A 19,430-nucleotide genomic window follows, 5' to 3' on the forward strand; every position below is an offset into this window, starting at 1 on the left:
TGTACGTATGTATGTATGTATTTATTTATTCTGACATGGAGTCTCACTCTGTCACCCAGTGTGGAGGGCAGTGGCACGATATCAGGTCACTGCAGCCTCTGCAACCTGGGTTCAAGTGATTCTCCTGCCTCAGCCTCCCGAGTAGAGTAGTTGGGATAACAGGGGCCTGCCACCAAACCCGGCTAATTTTTGTATTTTTAGAAGAGACAGAGTTTCGCCATGTTGGCCAGGCTGTTCTCAAACTCCTCACCACAGGTGATTCCACCCACCTTGGCCTCCCAAACTGCTGGGATTACAGGCGTGAATCACTGCACCCAGCCTCAAGGTTTTTAAACTGGTTAAGTTTTTCCAAGTACTCCAAAGCAGTGAAATGCATTTGGTGGGGGAATGAAGGGAGGGGAAATGAAATGTATTTTCAACAAGAAATGAAGTTGTGTTCAAACATACTTAATCTCTTTAAGAGATAGTACCATTCATCTGTCCACTGCCATCATCATAGAACTTCAGGCACAAGGAATACTCCACAGAGATTTTCCAGCGACAAGCTGAACTCATCTCTTTATTTCATAGGATTCTAGGGCAGCAGTCAGGACTCCTATGTCCCATCCCTCCGCTTCTTGGGTAAGCCTCTACCTCATCCACATCTCCCTAACCCAGCCTAACTCTCCCTAATGGTCCATCCATCCCAGAGTAGGTGACAAGTTCTTCAGGTACCTGGTGGAAGAGGCACCTGGGTTGGAGTCCAGCTTTGATGTTAAAGAGCTGACCTTGGCCGGGCATGGTGGCTCACACCTGTAATCCCAGCACTTTGGGAGGCCAAGGCAGGTGGATTACCTGAGGTCAGGAGGTGGAGACCAGCCTGGCCAGCATGATGAAACCCTGTCTCTACTGAAAACACAAAAATTAGCTGGGTGTGGTGGTGCATGCCTATAATCCCAACTGTTTAGGAGGCTGAGGTACGAGAATCGCCTGAACCCAGGAGGCGGAGGTTGCAGTTAGCTGAGATTGTGCCACTGCACTCCAGCCTGGGTGCCAGAGCCAGACTTCATCTCAAAAAAACAAACAAACAAAAAAAACAAACAACAACAACAACAAAAACACCTCATCCATAAAATAGGGCTAATAAAATGACCTATTCTGCTGTTGGGAGGATTCAGTGAGATCACGTTTGAAAAGAGCTGGGCCTTATACCTAGCACATGAGTGCTCAATAATATGTTAATCTGCTAATAGTTTTGATGACCTGAATGGGATCCCAGGTGAGATTTCATTTGAACTGAGGTGTGTGTGTGTGTGTCTACTGGACTAAAGAATCTTTCAGCTGGGCATAGTGGCTCACACCAATCCCAGTACTTTGGGAGGCTGAGATGGGAGGATCAGTTGAGCCCAGGAGTTTGAGACCAGCTTGGGCAAGACCCTGTCTCTACAAAAATACAAAAACTAGTCAGGCATGGTGGCATGTGCCTGTGGTCCCAGCTACTCTGGAGGCTGAGGTGGAGGTGGGAGGATTGCTTGTGCCCAGGAAGTCAAGACTACAGTAAGTCATGATTGTTCCACTGCACTCCAGCCTGAGTGATAGAGTGAGACCCTGTCTCAAAAAAACAAAAAACAAACAGAAAAAAACAACCTTGGGCCCATCTCCTTAGCTTCAAGATTCCATTTCTCCCACAATGTCTTCCCATCCAATACCTCTCCATTCTTCACTCACTAATTTTTCTTTCTTTTAATCTTCTTCTCTCCCAATAACTAAGTGGCTTTCAAGAATTTCATTGCTTTGAAATTTGAACCGAGATCGCACCACCGCACTCCAGCCTGTGTGAAAGAGTGAGACTCCACCTAAGAAAAAAAAAAAAAAGGGAATATCCTGCAAGATGGTCAGTCAGACCAGGGTTTGCAACTCTGCAGTGACTCATTATGTGATCTTAGTGAAGTTCTTCATCTCTGAGTCTCAGTTTCCTGAACTATTGAATGGGGGAAATAATACATAATAGATGTCAGGTACCTAAAACACCTAAGGGCTCCATATAACTTTATTTTTATTTATGATCGATAAATAAATTTTTATTTATTATAGATAGATAAATAAATTCATAAATAAGTTATAATTATTTATATTTATTTTTTTAAATATTTATATATTTATTTAAAGTAATATATATTTATTTAAGATAAATAAATAATATATTTTTAAAAATATCTTTGAAATATATTTGATATAATATATATTTCAAATATATGTTTATTTGAAATACATATTTACTTAAATATGTAAAAATAAAGCTATATGGAGCCCTTAGGTGTTTTAGGCACTTGACATCTATTATGTATTATTACCCCCATTTAATATTTCAGGAAACTGAGATTCAAAGAGACTCAGAGCGAGAGACGGAGTTTTGCTCTGTGTTGCAGCCTGGAGTAGGGTGGCACAATCTCGGCTTACTACAATCTCCACCTCCTGGGTTCAAGGGATTTTTCTGCCTTGTCTTCCCAAGTAGCTGGGAATACAGGCGTGCATCACCACACCCAGCTAAGTTTTGTATTTTGTAGTGGAAATGGGGTTTCACTATATGTTGGCCAGTCTGGTCTCGAACTCCTGACCTCAGGTGGTCTGCCCACCTCAGTCTCCCAAAGTGCTGGGATTCCAGGCATGTGTCGCCATGCCTGGTCCTTCATGTAGCTTTAAAAGGAAACTTCTAGACAACTGAAAGATGGCACAGCTCTCAGGTATAAAGCCAACTCAGGAGCTTCCAGTTAAGAGTATTTCAGAGTTCCTCACCCCAGCTAAGTTGTAAACATTCCCCACTCACTGAGTTGGCCCCCAGTCTATCCTGGGCTATTCAGAATACTCCACACCACCTGGCCACAATGATTGGAACAGGGATGGGGTCCATGAACCAAGTGGGTGGGGCCAGTTGGATTCTTTCTCCAGGATTTGTCTAACCACAGCAGCAGTAGAAGCACTCCTTGTGGTCTACAGGCCAGGGTTTCCTGTGGCTTTGCTCCCCAGGGTCAGCCAGTCTGATAATGATATCAGTGTTCAGAAAGCCACAGAGGGCTGGGCATGGTGGTTCATGCCTGTAATGCCAGCACTTTGGGAAACAGAGGCGGGCAGATCACTTGAGCCCAGGAGTTTGAGACCGGACTGTGCAATATGGTGAAACCCCATTTCTATTAAAAATACAAAAATTACCTGGGCATGGTGGTACATGCCTGTAGTACCAGCTACCTGGGAAGCTGAGGTGGGAGGATTGCTTGAACCCAGGAGGTTGAGGCTACAGTAAGCTGTGATCACTGCCCTCCAGCCAGAGCAACAAAGTGAGACCCTGTCTCAAAAACAACAATAACAACAACAAAAAAAAAGGCAAAAAAAGAGAAGGATACAAAAACAATGAGAGAGAATGGAAGACATACCTCGTGGTAGTACAGCCCCTGGCTGCTTTCCCCCAGAATGTTGGCGACTCTGCCCTGTCCATCCTTGATTGTGTAAACCCAGCTTCTCTATTTTGCTTGAACTAGTTCAAGTTTAGTTTATATTACATGCAACTGAGAGGATCTTAATAGATGCTATTTTACAAATGAGAAAGGAGAGTCTGGAGGAAGTGTGATTCACCCAGGGTCACACAAAACTGGCTTTCCCGTCTATTTCCACTGCACCACACCCATGGAAGTGTAGCAGAGAAATGCACAGGTCCTTACTCTTCTTTTGGTGTTTGTGATCTTCAAGAGGATCTGGCACCATCTCTTAAAGAACTCCAACTGTTTTATTTTTCTTTTAATGGAGTCTCACTCCATCACCCAGGCTGGTCTCGAACTCCTGACCTCAAGTGATCAGCCCGCATCAGCCTTCCAAAGCACTGAGATTACAGGCGTGAGCCACCACACCCGGCCTGTTTTCAACTTGGGCTCAACCCTGGGCTCCTGCTCTGCTTGAAACAATGTGTATGTTCTTGGAGTCCATCTTGTTCACTTGTCTCTTCCTAGTGCCCAACACGGTACCTGTCCCAAGCAAAAAGTGGGAGAAGAGCCTCAGTTCTCATCTGGAAAATGGGGATACTCCTGGAAGGAAAAAACTGACAGGACTGTGTTGATGCCGATTCAAACTCTAAGACCCGAGACTTTGGTTTGGTTGTTTTTGTTTGTTTGTTTATGGGACAGAGTCTTGCTCTGTTGCCCAGACTGGAGAACAGTGGCATGATCTTGGCTCACTGCAATCTCTACCACTTAGCTTTAAGCAATTCTCATGCCTCAGCCTCTCATGTAGCTGTGATTACAGGCGCGCACCTCCACACCTGGCTAATATTTGTATTTTTAATAGAGATGGGATTTTGCCATGTTGGCCAGGCTGGTCTTGAGGCTGCCGGCCTCAAGTAATCCATCTGCATCAGCCTCCAAAAGTGCTGGGATTAAAGGTGTGAGCCACTGTGCCTGGCCTAAGACCCAAGACTTTGTATGGGAGAAAATAAGAATCCATTCATGGATTCCCTAAATAGATAATGTGCTTTCAGAAAAAAGACCCAAGAGACATGGAGTCTTCCTCTCTGGCTTTCTCAGACACCTTGGGCAAGTCAGTAACCCTGAGTGTTAATTGCCTTCTCTGTAAATGGGTCCTGCCTTAGAGCATCTTGATGACTCCCTATCACCTTTATGATCCCCCAGCATATAGGGAGAATGAAGTGAATATGGGTCTAGCCCGTAACGCCCTCTAATGCAAAAGCTTGTGGCTACTTTACCTCCATCTCATAGATTCATTGTGCAATGCAGTTATCATGAATAAATAAATTCCTCTTGGGTAAATTTTTTTTTTTTTTTTTGAGACAGAGTCTTGCTGTGTCGCCCAGGCTGGCATGATCTCCGCTCACTGCAACCTCCACCTCCTGGTTCAAGCAATTCCCCTGCCTCAGCCTCCCAAGTAGCTGGAACTACAGGCACGTGCCACCATGCCCGGCTAATTTTTTGTATTTTAGTAGAGATGGGGTTTCACCATATTGGTCAGGATGGTCTCAATCTCCAGACCTCATCATCCACCTGCCTTGGCCTCCCAAAGTGCTGGGATTACAGGCATAAGCCACCGCGCCCAGCTGGATAAACATTTTTTCACTGCTGCTTCACTGGAATTCATTACGCTGGAGCGGAGAGGAAAAGGTGATACAGGTTACAGATGGCTGGGGCCGGGGCCAGGGCCAGAGCAGAGTTGATGGGGTCCTAGGGGAGTGGCTGAGGCTTCCCTAGGTTTCTTAGGACAAGTGCAGCTCTGTCATACTTTTCAGAGGAGCAAGGGAGTAACCACAGTTTCTTGTTGTGGAAAAGGTACGCTAAAGGGATATTTCATGGATACCCAGAAGGAAAGCCATTCTGAGGTTGTAAAAGGGCCCAGTGCAGTCCACAAGAGAAGGGCTATCAGGAACTCAGAACCATTCTCAGAAGTAGTCTTTTTTTTTTTTTTTGAGATGGACTTTTGCTCTTGTGGTCCAGGCTGGAGTGCAATGGTGTGATCTCGGCTCACTGCAACCTCCACCTCCCAGGCTCAAGCCATCCTCGCATCTCAGCCTCTTGAGTAGGTGGGGCCACAGGTGAACCACCATGCCTGGCTAATTCTCTGTTTTTTTGGTAAAGACAGGGTTTTGCCATGTTGCCCAGGCTGGTCTCAAACTCCTGAGCTCAGGCGATCCATCCGCCTCAGCCTCCCAAAGTGATGGGATTGCAGGCATGAGCCACTGTGCCCTGCTGGCCAGTGTGCTTGACCCACCTTCCCTTCTTTTTTTTTTTTTTTTTTTCTTTTTGAGACAGAGTCTTGCTCTGTCACCAGGCTGGAGTGCAGTGGCACGATCTCAGCTCACTGCAACCTCTGCCTCCCAGGTTCAAGCGATTCTCCTGCCTCAGCCTCCTGAGTAACTGGGACTGCAGGTGCATGCCAACAGCTAATCTTTGTATTTTTAGTAGAGATGGGGTTTCACTGTGTTGGCCAGGATGGTCTCAATCTCTTGACCTCATGATGCGCCCACCTTAGCCTCCCAAAGTGCTGGGATTACAGGCGTGAGCCACCAGGCCTAGCCCTACCTTGCCTTCTTATGGGGAACTACAGTTAACCCTCAGTTGATGAAGGGAAGTCTTTACATAAGAATGCTGGCTAGGTTAAAATGCAGAATGATAGACTTAGAAAGTCAGCTTTTTGTAAATATTTATGAAAGAATCGATTCAAGCAAGGATCACTAATGGATGCCAAAAGCAGTACTTATAAGATTTTTGGGAACCAGGATAGTCCCAAAATGTTATGACATTGCCCCACAGATTATTTGTTAATTTACAGAGAGAAAAACATACAGTTACAAGGAGACTTTTGTCACCACTTTCAACTAGTCATCAAATTTAGCATCACGAACAGTGTTGTAACCTAAATTTACAGAGCACCTGATGTCCTGCAGTGTGGGATGTACAGAATCGTGGGTGAAGACTGATCTAACCATTAGATCAATGAGTCACAACCTTCCCCATATGTTAAAATCAACTCAGGGCATTTTAAAGCTCCCCATTCCCAGTCTGCACCCAAGCTAATTATATTAGAACCTCTGCAGGTGGGATCTAGGCATTAGTGTTTTGTTCCAGCTCCCAAAGTGATGTCAAGGTTCAACCAAGATCGAGAAGTACTGGCTTAGAGGAAGATGTTAAAACACACCAAAAGAACATAATCAGACATATTCAGAATATGGGATATTATTTAAGATTACTGATTTGGCTTCTTCAAAAAGTAAATTTTTTCAAGAAGAACAGTATAGGCGGCCGGGCTCGGTGGCTCAAGCCTGTAATCCCAGCACTTTGGGAGGCCGAGACGGGCGGATCACGAGGTCAAGAGATCGAGACCATCCTGGATAATACGGTGAAACCCCGTCTCTACTAAAAAATACAAAAAAAACCTAGCCAGGCAAGGTGGCGGGCGCCTGTAGTCCCAGCTACTTGGGAGGCTGAGGCTGGAGAATGGCGTAAACCCGGGAGGCGGAGCTTGCAGTGAGCTGAGATCCGGCCACTGCACTCCAGCCTGGGCTACAGAGCGAGACTCCGTCTCAAAAAAAAAAAAAAAAAAAAAAAAAAAAAAAAAAAAAAAAAAGAAGAACAGTATCTTTGAACATATGTACTAGGAGAAAAAAACGAAGAAAATGAAAACGGAGGAGAAACAAAGAAGGAAAGAAAAGGTAAGTGGGGACTGTTCCAGAATAAGAGATTTAAGAGACATAATAACCAAATACATGCAAAACTCTTGACTGGATACTGGCCTAAAAACCATTAAAAACAGCTCTAAATTCGCTGTGGAAATCTGCAATTACAAACAACCCTAGGTTTTAGTGGTTTGTAAAACAAAAGTTTATTTCCTGTTCAAGTCACTTGTACTATCAGTTGACTATGGGTATATTCTTGATAGCTGTCTTGATCCCTGTGTCTTATTCAAAAACCCAGAAAATGATTAGAAAAGCTTCTGTACTGTGCAGTGTGCATCTTGCTGCTCACAGTATGTTTGCCGAAGCAATATGGCCAAGCGCTAAGATTATAGGGCAGGAGTGTGTCATCTTCCTATAGGGAAGAGGAAAATCAATAATTTTGAGTAATAATACAATCTACTGCAACTATTAGTGGATACTAGGGAATTGTTAATTTTACAGGTGTGGTAATGTTAATGTGATGTGTAAAAGACTAATCTTAGGAGATACATGAAGCAGTATTTTAGGGATGAGATAGTAAAAAAATAGATTGACAGTAAAAGCAAAAGTGGCAAAATGTTAACAACTGCTGAATCTAGTGGTGGTTTTATGGGTATTTATTATAATTTTTTAACTTTTCTACACGTTATGGGTGGAATTGTGCCTCCCCTAAAATATGTTGAAGTCCTAACCCATATACCTGTGGATGTCAGTTTATGTGGAAGTAGGGTCTTTGCCCTCTTGGCTACTGTAAGCAATTAAAATAGGGTCATTAGGGTGGGCCTTTAGTCCAGTGTGACTGGTTTTCTTATAAGAAGACAGAGACACACAGAGAGGAAGAATAGCACCTGAAGGAGGAAGCAGAGATTGGAGTGATGCATCTACAAGCCAAGAAAGGTCAAGGATTGTCACCCATCGTCAGAAGCTAGGAGAGAGGCATGGAAATCGATGCCATCACTACTCTTATTTTACAGTTGTGGAAACTGAGTGGAGAGGGGTTAAGTGACTTGCTGAAGGTCACAGAGCCAGCAGGTGGTGGTGCAAAGATTCCAATCCACGAATTTCAACTCAGAGCTTGAACTCTTAGCCACTGCCTGGCACCACCTCCTCTTCTCTCCATGTTTTTATTCACCAGCTCTACAATAGTTTCTGTCTGTGCTAATCATTTTAGCCCCCTGAATCCAAAGAGGGATGTGTCATCCAATCCTTTAACTCATCCAATTCTTCAATTCCCAAACAGTTTATTCATGTGTAGCCATTACGAATTTTGTCATGTCCTTGTACTACTTTTTAAATTAATATTATTATATTTGTCAACTCTCTTCTTTTTAAATCTTTTCATTGAAAAGAAACATATGTATACAGAAAAGTGTACAGTGTCCCATTGTCTGATTATACCACAGTTTATGCATCACATTGTTGAATAGACATTTGGGTTGTTTCCAGTTTGGGGTGGTTATGAGTAATGCTGCTGTCAACATTTTTGTGCATGTGTAGTGTACACATGCCTGCAGTTACGTTGGATGTATACCTGACTGGAATTTCTGGGTCATGGGAAAATGCATTTGTTCACTTTTTTTTTTAATTTTTATTTTTTGAGATGGAGTTTCGCTCTTGTCCCCCAAGTTGGAGTGCAATGGTGTGATCTCGGCTCACTGCAACCTCCACTTCCCCCGTTCAAGTGATACTCCTGCCTCAGCCTCTGGAGTAGCTGGGATTACAGGCACCCGCCACTACACCTGGCTACTTTTTTGTACTTTTAGTAAAGACGGGGTTTCACCATGTTGATCAGGCTGGTCTCGAACTCCTGACCTCAGGTGATCCATCCGCCTCAGCCTCCCAAAGTGCTGGGATTACAGGCATGAGCCACTGTGCCCGGCTGCATTTGTTCACTTTTAATAGATAATTTCATACTTTCTCCAAAGTGTTTTTTGCCAATTTACATTTCCAACAACAGTGTATTAGTGTTCTTGTTGCTCCACATCCTCACCAGCAACTGGTACTATTAGTCCTTTAAAACACTGTGCTGCATCATTCTGGCCTGCATGTAATGGATCTTTTGTGGTATACATTCTCATGATGATGAATAATACTGAACTTCTTAAATTTCTTATTTTATTGAGACAGGATCCTGCTCTGTCACTGAGGCTAGAGTGTAGTGATGTGATCATGGCTCACTGCAGCCTCAACCTCCTGAGCTCAATTGATCCTCACTACTCAGCCTCCCGAGTAGCTGGGACTATAGGCTTGCACCACCACAACAGGATAATTTTTGTATTTGTTTGTAGATGGGTTTTTGCCATGTTGTTGCCCACACTGGTTTTGAACTCCTGGGCTCAAATGATCTGCCTGCCTTGGCCTCCCAAAGTGTTGGGATTACAGCAGCCACTGCGCTTGGCCATCTTTTCTTATTCTTTTTGCCAGCTGGATAGCCTTTATTGAAGAACGTGTTCAAATCCCTTGTCCATTTTTTTCAACTCGTTTTTTACACTTGAATTTATGTGAAAGAAAAACTTTGTCATTACTATATATGGAAAATCAGTATCACATGCCAAAAATAGAGTGGCTATTAAAATAAATGAAATTCCAGTATGCTCATTCTTTGTGGTAGGAGAGTTTTTGTTTTCTTTTTCACTTTGCCAACAAGGAAAGGAAGCTCTTAACATTACCAGACACATTCAAACTCATGTAAGAAGTCAGCAGCAGAACTAGATGTGGCTCAGAATTCCTTCCCTCTTTCAGTGACTTATGAAAATGTTGGAGAGGAGGCACAGATTAAAAGCCAGACAGAACTCTCTTGAGCTCTCCCTTAGGGTTAGCATTAATACCAGAGGGCATTTGTTAAGCATGTGCCGTGTGCCAGACACTGTACTAGTCACATTACCTAGGCTATCTCATTTATTCTGCACACTGCCCTTAGAAGTTGGGTTCTGCAACTTTGGTGTGTGGCTTCTATGTTTGATGGCCGGAGCTCCAGCCATTGCGTCTATATTCCAGGCAAGAAGAAGAAAGAGGAAGGGAGCAGAGGGTCATATCTCCTGCCTGAACCATCTCTGTGGGGTTTTTACTGACATTAGCTGCCCAAGTTCTGCTTACATATTTTTGGTCTTTCTTATCTAAAAGGGAGGCTGGGAAATGTAGTTCTTTTAGCTGGGTGCTTGGCTATCTCCAACAACATAGGCTTTTTTTTTTTTGAGATGGAGTCTCTCTCTGTCCCCCAGGCTGGAGTGCAGTGGCACAATCTTGGCTCTCATTGCAAGCTCTGCTTCCCAGGTTCATGCCATTCTCCTGCCTCAGCCTCCCAAGTAGCTGGGACTAGAGGCGCCCACCACCACGCCCAGCTAATTTTTTGTATTTTTAGTAGAGACGGAGTTTCACTGTGTTAGCCAGGATGGTCTTGATCTCCTGACCTTGGATCTGCCCGCCTCGGCCTCCCAAAGTGCTGGGATTACAGGCGTGAGCCACCATGCCCAGCTGGCTATTTTTTTTTTTTTAAAGGAAGATGGAAAAATGATATTGGATGGGTGACTGGAAGCTTCTGCCACAGAAGTCAACAGGAGTTTTAAAGGGGCAGTCAAACAAACCCTGTTAGCCTGAACCATCACCCCTGAACTCTCCCAGTCTCACAACAGACAGTCTATAGAAGCAGAAGATAAAGAGGGAAAGGAAGGGATAGGAAGATTGGCTGGAAATTCTTAGTGAGATGTTACTCCCTTCCCTCTCTACACTTGTCTTCACCACCATCTGCCTCACCCCCCAGCTCCCAGTGCAAAGAAAGTAGTGGGAGGGGACAGGAAGGGGGGCTTCTAGGGCAGGAAAAAGGAGGACTGCTTCCTCCCTGTCCAGGGGTTCTAGGAAGCTGGGCACCTGCAGTTTTCCTATAGCTGCCAGTATAGAAAGGTACCAGGAGGGTCACTGGGAGATCCCAAATCCTGACAGCTGTCACTCTGCCACGCCTCGCACCCTCCCAAGGAATGTATGTGAATGCAGAGACCAGTGACTGCATCACACTTGGAGGTTTCTGGAGTGGCCTGGGCCAATAGATGACAAGAAGCAGTGATGAGGTGTGCTTAACAAAAGATGGGGATACCCGAGTCCCTTTCAGCCTTTGGTGCCTGGAAAAAAAATCATCAGAGGCATTACAAGTAGGAGCTCAGAGGTTACAGCGGGAGGAGCTTGGAGTTTTGTATAAGGTCACCGCACAAGTCAAGTCATCCCTGCTAGAGAGGGCTTGAAGAAAGAGAAAGCCGGTTGGGCCAAAGGGAGCTAAAGGTGCTCCTCTGCAAGGGATCATCAGGAACAATGGAGGATCAGGATGGTGTAAAGATGGCTCAGGAGCACCATGCACCATGTGAAGCAGGAAGACAGAGCATTTCCCAGCACCAGGCTGAAGGCCACTCACATGAGGACCCTCTGCCCTCCCTACACTCCAGCCCAGCCCTCAACATGAATGAAGCCTTGAAGAGAGGCCCATGGTACAGAGGAACTCAGAACCAGACCATGCCTCCCACCTGCATCCCGGCTGTTGAATGGAATGAACAGACTCAGGGTCTCCCACTTTAAGCCCCTTCAGTAACAGGCCTGGCCTGTACCAGGGTTGAGTAGGGGGAAAAGGAGGAAGAAATAGGGATTACATAGAATTCAGATCACAGGGCCGGGTGCGGTGGCTCACGCCTGTAATCTCAGCATTTTGGGAGGCAGAAGCGGGCAGATCATCTGTGGTCAGGATTTCGAGACCAGCCTGGGCAACATGGTGAAACCCTGTCACTACTAAAAAATACAAAACTTATCTGGGTGTGGTGGTGCATGGCTATAGTCCTGGCTACTTGGGAGGCTGAGGCACAGGAATTACTTTCACCTGGGAGGCAGAGGCTGTAGTGAGCCGAGATCACGCCACCGCACTCCAAACTGGGTGACAGAGGAAGACCCTGCCTCAAAATAAATAAATAAATAAATAAATAAATAAATAAATAAATAAATAAAATTAGCTGGGTGTGGTGGCTAACACTTGTTATCCCAGCTACTCTGGAGGCTGAGGCACGAGAATTGCTTCAGCCTGGGAGGCGGAGGTTGCAGTGAGTTGAGATATTTCCACTGCACTCCAGACTGGGTGGCAGGGCAAGACTCAGACAGAAAAAAAAAAAAGAATTGAAATCACAGATTTGGACTGCAGAAACTGAGCTTTAAGTAATCAAAGTGACAGGAAGATTAGGAAATCTGCCCAAAATGTTGGTAAGGGATGGTAAGGGATGAACCAGAATGATTTGACAGGGCATATTTAAATGTAGTGATAGAAGAAACATAATAGATCAATATTGAACCAAGATAAATCAAGAAACTGGTTATAATAAAAATAACTGGCTGGCCACGGTGGCTCAGGCCTGTAATCCCAGCACTTTGGGAGGCCCAGGTGGGCAGATCACGAGGTCAGGAGTTCAAGACCAGCCTGGCCAATATGGTGAAACCCCATATCTACTAAAAATGCAAAAATTATCCAGGCATGGTGGTGTGTGCCGTAGTCTCATCTACTTCAGAGGCTGAAGCAGAAGAATCGCTTGAACCCAGGAGGTGGAGGTTGCAGTGAGTCGAGATTGTGCAACTGCACTCCAGCCTGGGCAACAGAGCGAGACTCTGTCTCAAAAATAAATAAATAAATAAGTAAATAAATAAATAAATAATAAAACTAACTGCTACTTTTTTGAGCACTCACAAATTGCTTTGTGACACTGTGTAAACCTCTTACAGGTCATCCCTTTTCATCTTCAGAACAATCCATTTTACAAATGAGAAAACAAACAGAGGCTTATAGGGATTAAAAGTCTGTACTCTCCTGCTTCATAAAATAGTCAGCACATACCATGTCCCTGGTGCTGTGTTAAGCACTCAGGATACATTATCCAGACCCATCTTCTCAGCCATCTTGTTGGCAGGCATTATTCTCCTTACTTATCAGATACCTACAAGACATACAATAACTTCCTGCAATACTGCGTACAGGGAACCAGGGAAGCTGGGAGACTCATCCAGGTCACTGTCTTTAGAGATGAATTCTACCTAGATCCTACCTACTTTCAGGGTCCTGACAGGTGGGGAAGATAAGATGACTATACTGCAAGGGAAAACATGGTGGGTATAATAAGAGTTCCCACAGAGAAAGCACCATGAGAATCTCCAAAAGAATGTTACTGAGGATGGAAAGTAAATCCTAAATTTCTTTGAAACTCACGAACTGTTTTGTAAAATTCTGTACACAGGGAATGTAAAATGGTGTAGCTGCTATGGAAAACAGTATAGAAACTCCTCAAAAAATTAAATATAGGGCTGAGCATGGTGGCTCACACCTGTAATTCCAGTGCTTTGAGAGGCTGAGTGTGGAGGATTGCTTGAGCCCAGGAATTCGAGACCAGTCTGGGCAACAGAGCAAGACCCTATCTTTACAAAAAAATTAAAAAATGAAAATCGAATTACCATTGATCCTGCAATTTCACTTCTGGGTACACAGCCCAAAGAATTGAAAACAGAGTCTCAAAGAGATATTTGTACAGCCATGTTCATAGCAGCTTTATTCACAATAGCTAAAGTGAGGAAGCAGCCTAAGTGTCCATTAATGAACGAGTGGATAAACAAGATGTGGCATGTCTACACAGTGGAATATTATTCAGCCTTAACAAGGGATGAAATTCTGACACACGCTACAACATGAATGAATCTTGAGGACATTATGCTCCGTGAAATGAGCCAGTCACAAAAAGACAAATGCTGTGTGATTGCACTCATATGAGGTGTCTACAGTAGTCAAATTCATAGAGGCAGAAAGTACAGGGATGCTTGCCAGGGGGATGGGGAGAAGGGAACAGGGAGTTGTTATTTGATGTGTACAGAGTTTCCATTTTATAAGGTGAAAAGGGTTCTGTAGATTGGTTCATAACAACGTGAATGTAGTTAACACTACTGGATTGTATACTTAAAATGGTTAAGATGGTAAATTTTATATTCTGTGTATCTTAGCATAATTAAAAATAAATTAAAAATTCTGCACACAACAGGTATTTATGACCTAACTGGACACTGGCTTCTATTTTTATGTCTTAAATTTTCTGTTACTTAGAAGATCACTTGCTCACTGCAGGCTGACACAAAGAAAAATAATTGCCTTTGGCATGAAAGTCATATTTCAGTTTGTCTTCCCTGATGCTGACTCATTTCATTTGTGCTAAAAGCTGCATTATGTAAATGAAATTTGCAGAATGGATGGTGGGGAGGGGAAAGAAGAAGGAATAATTTGTGTCTAAAATCTCCTTTCTCCTCTGAACCACTCTAATCTAATTTCTGGCTTGGAGTAATGTATATGCTTCCAGGAATGACTGCCTAGGTCTGTCTTGGTTTTGAGGCAGGTATAAGCATTAGGACATACCAAGATATACAAGGGTATAAAATTTAGAACTATTATTCCAGAATAAATTTATGATTACCGAGAGTTATAATTAGTATATTTGTCCTGCATTTTTGAGGCATTGCCTACATAGATCGGGGGAATGGATTTTATTTCTAAAGAGTCATTGATTGTGTGTCCTTAAAAGGACACATTCAAGTTAACTACTGATTCTTTCTCTACTTAACAGGGGTTCCAGAATTCATGAGGAAGTGGTTGATGGAGGGCTTGGAAAAAGACGTTAGGAAAAGAGAAAGAGGAAATTAAATGTATGTTGCGTAGTCCCACTTGACCTTGTTCCCTTTAATTCCACAAATGTACTCATTCATTTAACAAGTATTTCTTGATTTATTTTTATGTACCACGCACCACGGCTATCACGCAACAGCAAACCAGACAGCCATGCTGCCTGCCCCGTGGGGTTTGCCGTCAGTTGGGAAAGACAGACCCGAGGACAGACAATTGAGTGAAGTGTTGTGAATCAGGCTGGAGACCTGGGGCAGGGGTTGGGTGTGGCTGGGGATAGTCCATGAAGTTTCCCCTGAGGAAGCAGTACTTACATTGAGACCCAGTAATGAGATCACAAGACAGCTGGCTTACAGGTTTCTGGAATCCTTGAATTTTAATGTTGGGTGAACGTTTTGCCACAATATTTTGGTTGTGTAAGATTTTGGAAAGGAACCCTGAGTAGTGTGAATTTCTATATCATGGGTCAGCCAATTAATAAACACTGATTGAGCCCCTTCAATGTGTGAGGGCACTGGACAACGTGTGAGGTGTCTGGGCCAACTGAGAATCTATTCTGATATTTCAGATATCCAGGACTGATTGAATGGAAGAGATAGACAAAAGAAAAAAAAAAGAACTTTGTGTCCATAGGTACTGACTAGGAGGATATAATTGATAATAATAATACCTTCTGGGTATAATAAAATTATTCCAAACCATATTCTCATACATTAATAATTTTTTCCTCTCTCAGTGAATCTGTAGGGGAGGTAGGACAATAATATTCTCCATTTCATAAGAAAGGAAACAAATGTTATGGGAATTAGTTAAGTGATTTGCCCAATGTCCAAAAACTTCCCAAAGTAGGATTAGAACCCAGGCCTTTTGACACCAAGTCCAAGGTCCCCTCCACTCTGCCACCTTTCCTTTCCATGCTTGTAAGGAATGAAGTAGATAGCTGTTGTCTTTGCCTGCCCAGCATTTCACTTTTCTGACTTTGAACCAGGAAAGCCCAACTGTCCTTTCCCCACCTTCAGGCCATGTAGTCCAGGTGGAGATAATCCCTCCTCACCTCTTGCTCCAGGGTGAGCACACGGCCAAGACCACTGTCAAGTCCTAGTGTGAACTGGATAAAGATCCCTCTCTCCTGCCACACACAGTCCTGCACCAGGATAAAGGCTTGCTGAATGCGGCCCTCGCTGGATTTCAGCCCCTGCTTGTCCTTTTTGCAATGAACAACCTGCACCAATATTTGTGGCCTTACTAATGAATGAGACCTAGCCAGTTAGGTTACGAGATGTGGATGTGACCCAAGCTAGGTCAGTGAGACAGTCTGGCCCTTTGCTAGGATGACCAGGAAAGACAGGCTCTCTTCCCATTAGAAATGTTACACTGGTGGCCATGCTGCCTTCAAGAGGGAAGAGACCACCCAAGATTTCAGTTTACAGAAAGGAAAGAAAATAGGACAGATGGAGAAAAAAAATGTTATAACATTGAGCACCATGCTTGGAGCCAGTGCTACCCCTGGACTCATAAGTTCCTGGAGGGGAGGACTTTGCTCAATATTTTTCAAAGCCTAGAACAGTGCCTGGCACAAGGGAAGCAATCAACAAATATTTGTTGAACAATTGAGCTGATAAATTCTTTTTTTTTGTTTTTGTTTTTTTGTATATGTAACTGGTTTGTTAGAAGTCTCAGTTCACTGGGGAGTGTAAATAAAAGGTAACTTTATTTTTCCCAGTAACTGTTCTCTCATGTTCTCCTTTCTTACTGGTTAGCAATTTCCTTGGAGCATGGCTGGGTGCAGTGGCTCACGCCTGTAATCCCAACACTTTGGGAGGCTGAGGTGGACAGATTGCTTGAGCTCAAGAGTTCTAGACCAGCCTGGACAAATGTGGCGAAATCCCATTTCTACCAAAACAAACAAACAAGCAAACAACCAGAATCTCGAGCAGATCCCACAACTCCCCAGGTAGAAAAATGTTCTAGTATTCATTTTCAAGATTGGCTAGCCGGGCATGGTGGCTCATGTCTGTAATCTTAGCACTTTGGGAGATCGAGGCCCCACTCACTTGAGGTCAGGAGTTCAAGACCAGACTGGCCAACATGGCGAAACTCTGTCTCTACTAAAAATACACAAGTTAGCCGGGTGTGGTGGGCACCTGTAATCCCAACTAATCATAAGGCTGAGGCACAGAATTGCTTGAACCTGGGAAGTGGAGGCTGCAGTGAGCCAAGATCGTACCACTACACTCTAGCCCGAGACTCCATCTCAGAAAAACAACAACAACAAAAAGATTGGTTACAAGTACTGTGCACCCCCAACACAAGTGTCTTTCTCCCTCTCAGTCCTATTTATTCTTCTATCAATGCAGGGTGGGGAGGTTATATGTTGGTAGAGAGATTGACGCACGCAGATATTTCAATGTAATCTTTTCCAGTGACTAGGCTGGCTTATCGAATAAAAGAATTTGAAATCTTCATGCCCATCTAAAAATGGAATCTGGAATGTGAATTGACTTTCTGATTTGGCTTATGCTATTACTCATTCCCATGTATTAGAAATTAAAGGTAGAAGAAAATCCAATAAATAATTCATGAGTTTTTTGCTTGGGAAGAATTATTTCCTAATCTGAGTTCAATGACATCTTTCATTGTATTTTTAATTTTAATTTTAATTTCTTTTTGAGATGGAGCCTCACCCTGTCGCCCAGGGTGGAGTGCGGTGGTGCAATCTCTGATCACTGCAACCTCCACTTCCTGGGTTCAAGTGATTCTCCTGCCTCAGCCTCCCAGGTAGGTGGGATTACAGGTGCCCGCCACCATGCCTGGCTAATTTTTGTATTTTTAGAAGATACAGGGTTTCCCCAGGTTGACCAGGCTGGTCTTAAACTCCTGACCTCAGGTGATCCACCTGCCTCAGCCTCCCAAAGTGCTGGGATTATAGGCGTGAGTCACCGCACCTGGCGAAAGCTTTCATTTTAGCAATCAGAAAAAAAGTGCATGACAAACACTACTACTCATGCTTGATTTTTATTACTCATTCTGGTTACTTGAGGAACAACAGTGGTTCCTTAAACATGAATACACAGAATTTTCCCTGTAGATATTTCAGGCATAGTTTTCTTCTGCTACATAGTAGTCTGTAAAGAAACATTAAATTAGGAAGAGAATTCAAAGGATATCAAAGACTGAACTACATCACGTCACTGACACTGCACACATTTACACCATTTAAGTAAACCTTTTTCTTTTTCCTGTTTTCAACGTGCTTTCTTAGGTTGAAAAATAAATCTTTTCTATCTATGATATTTTGTTTTTGAAGATTACTACCTGAGGACACATTTTTAGGCAAAATCTCAGCGACTCCTGCCCTATTGGATTTGACTCTTTATGGATATAATCCAAAAGTTACCTTCATTTTTAAGTTATTACATTTGTAAAGAATAATTCTGTAGTTACAGAATCTCAGGATGAGTAAATGTAAGTAATGTAAATCGGAACTAAGTAGAGTAACTTTACATATCTATATAAGCATAACCAGTATATCTTCACTCTCTAACTATATTTAGGCTTTATTTTACATGTCTGAAGTTGAACAACATCTCTGTCATCTACACATTGAATTTTGGTCAGATTTATCTTCATTTTCCGAGTCAACCAGGTTTCACAGTTTAGAATAATTGCTGCCTGTTCTTTATTCTCCAGAAATAATGGTCACCATATTGAGTGTTTATTCATGCCAAATTATATCTTAAGTCCTTTACATAGAATATTTTATATCCTCATAATAATTATTTTAAGTATGTACTATTATTATTCACATTTTATAACTGGGGAAACAGTCTTATAGGCATTAAGTGACTTAGTGACTTACCCAAGGTCACACAGTTAGTGGTGGAGCCAGGATAGGAAGCCGGGAATGCAATGCAAGAGCTTATGTTCTTTTTTTTTTTTTTTTTTTTTTTTAGAAGGCATCTCACCCTACTACCCAGGCTGAAGTACAGTGTTGTGATCTCAGCTCACATCTGCCTCCCTGGCTTAAACAAATCTCCTTCCTCAGCCTCCCGAGGAGTGGGGATTACAGGCATGCACCGCCACCTCCAGCTAATTTTTATATTTTTAATAGAGATGGGGTTTCACCATGTTAGCCAGGCTGGTCTCAAACTCCTGACCTCAGGTGATCCACCCGCCTCAGCCTCCCAATGTGCTGGGATTACAGGCATGAGCCACCACGCCTGGCTAAATTTTGTATTTTTTATAAAGATGGGGTTTCGCCACGTTGGCCAGACTGGTCTGGAACTCCTGATCTCTAGTGATCTGCCCGCCTTAGCCTCCCAAAGTGCTGGGATTACAGGTGTGAGCCACCATGCCTGGCTGGCAGGATTGGTTTCTAAGGAGGGCTCCCTTCCTGGTTTTGGATGTCTGCCTTTTCACAATGTCTTCGCATGGCCTTTCCTCAGTGCATATTGGGGTTGTGGAGAGGAGATCTGGAGTTTCATTATACAAAGACACAAATCCTATCAGGGCGCTATCCTTATGACCTCATTTTAACCTTAATTATTTCCTTAGAGGTCTCAT

General features: G+C 43.4%; 1 protein-coding gene and 1 long non-coding RNA gene across 2 annotated transcripts in view; both read left to right on the forward strand.

Moving 5' to 3' along the window:
- Nucleotides 1-19,430, forward strand: part of SOX30 (SRY-box transcription factor 30) — a 70,541-nt gene that overhangs the window by 3,799 nt on the left and 47,312 nt on the right. The window lies entirely within an intron of this gene.
- LOC140709960 (uncharacterized) lies at nt 15-5,291 on the forward strand. Its single transcript, XR_012090802.1, has 2 exons — nt 15-621; nt 4,818-5,291. It is a non-coding gene; the product is annotated as an uncharacterized lncRNA (long non-coding RNA).

This window comes from Chlorocebus sabaeus, chromosome 23, assembly GCF_047675955.1.
Source record: "Chlorocebus sabaeus isolate Y175 chromosome 23, mChlSab1.0.hap1, whole genome shotgun sequence".
In the NCBI taxonomy this organism is placed as follows: Eukaryota; Metazoa; Chordata; class Mammalia; order Primates; family Cercopithecidae; genus Chlorocebus; species Chlorocebus sabaeus.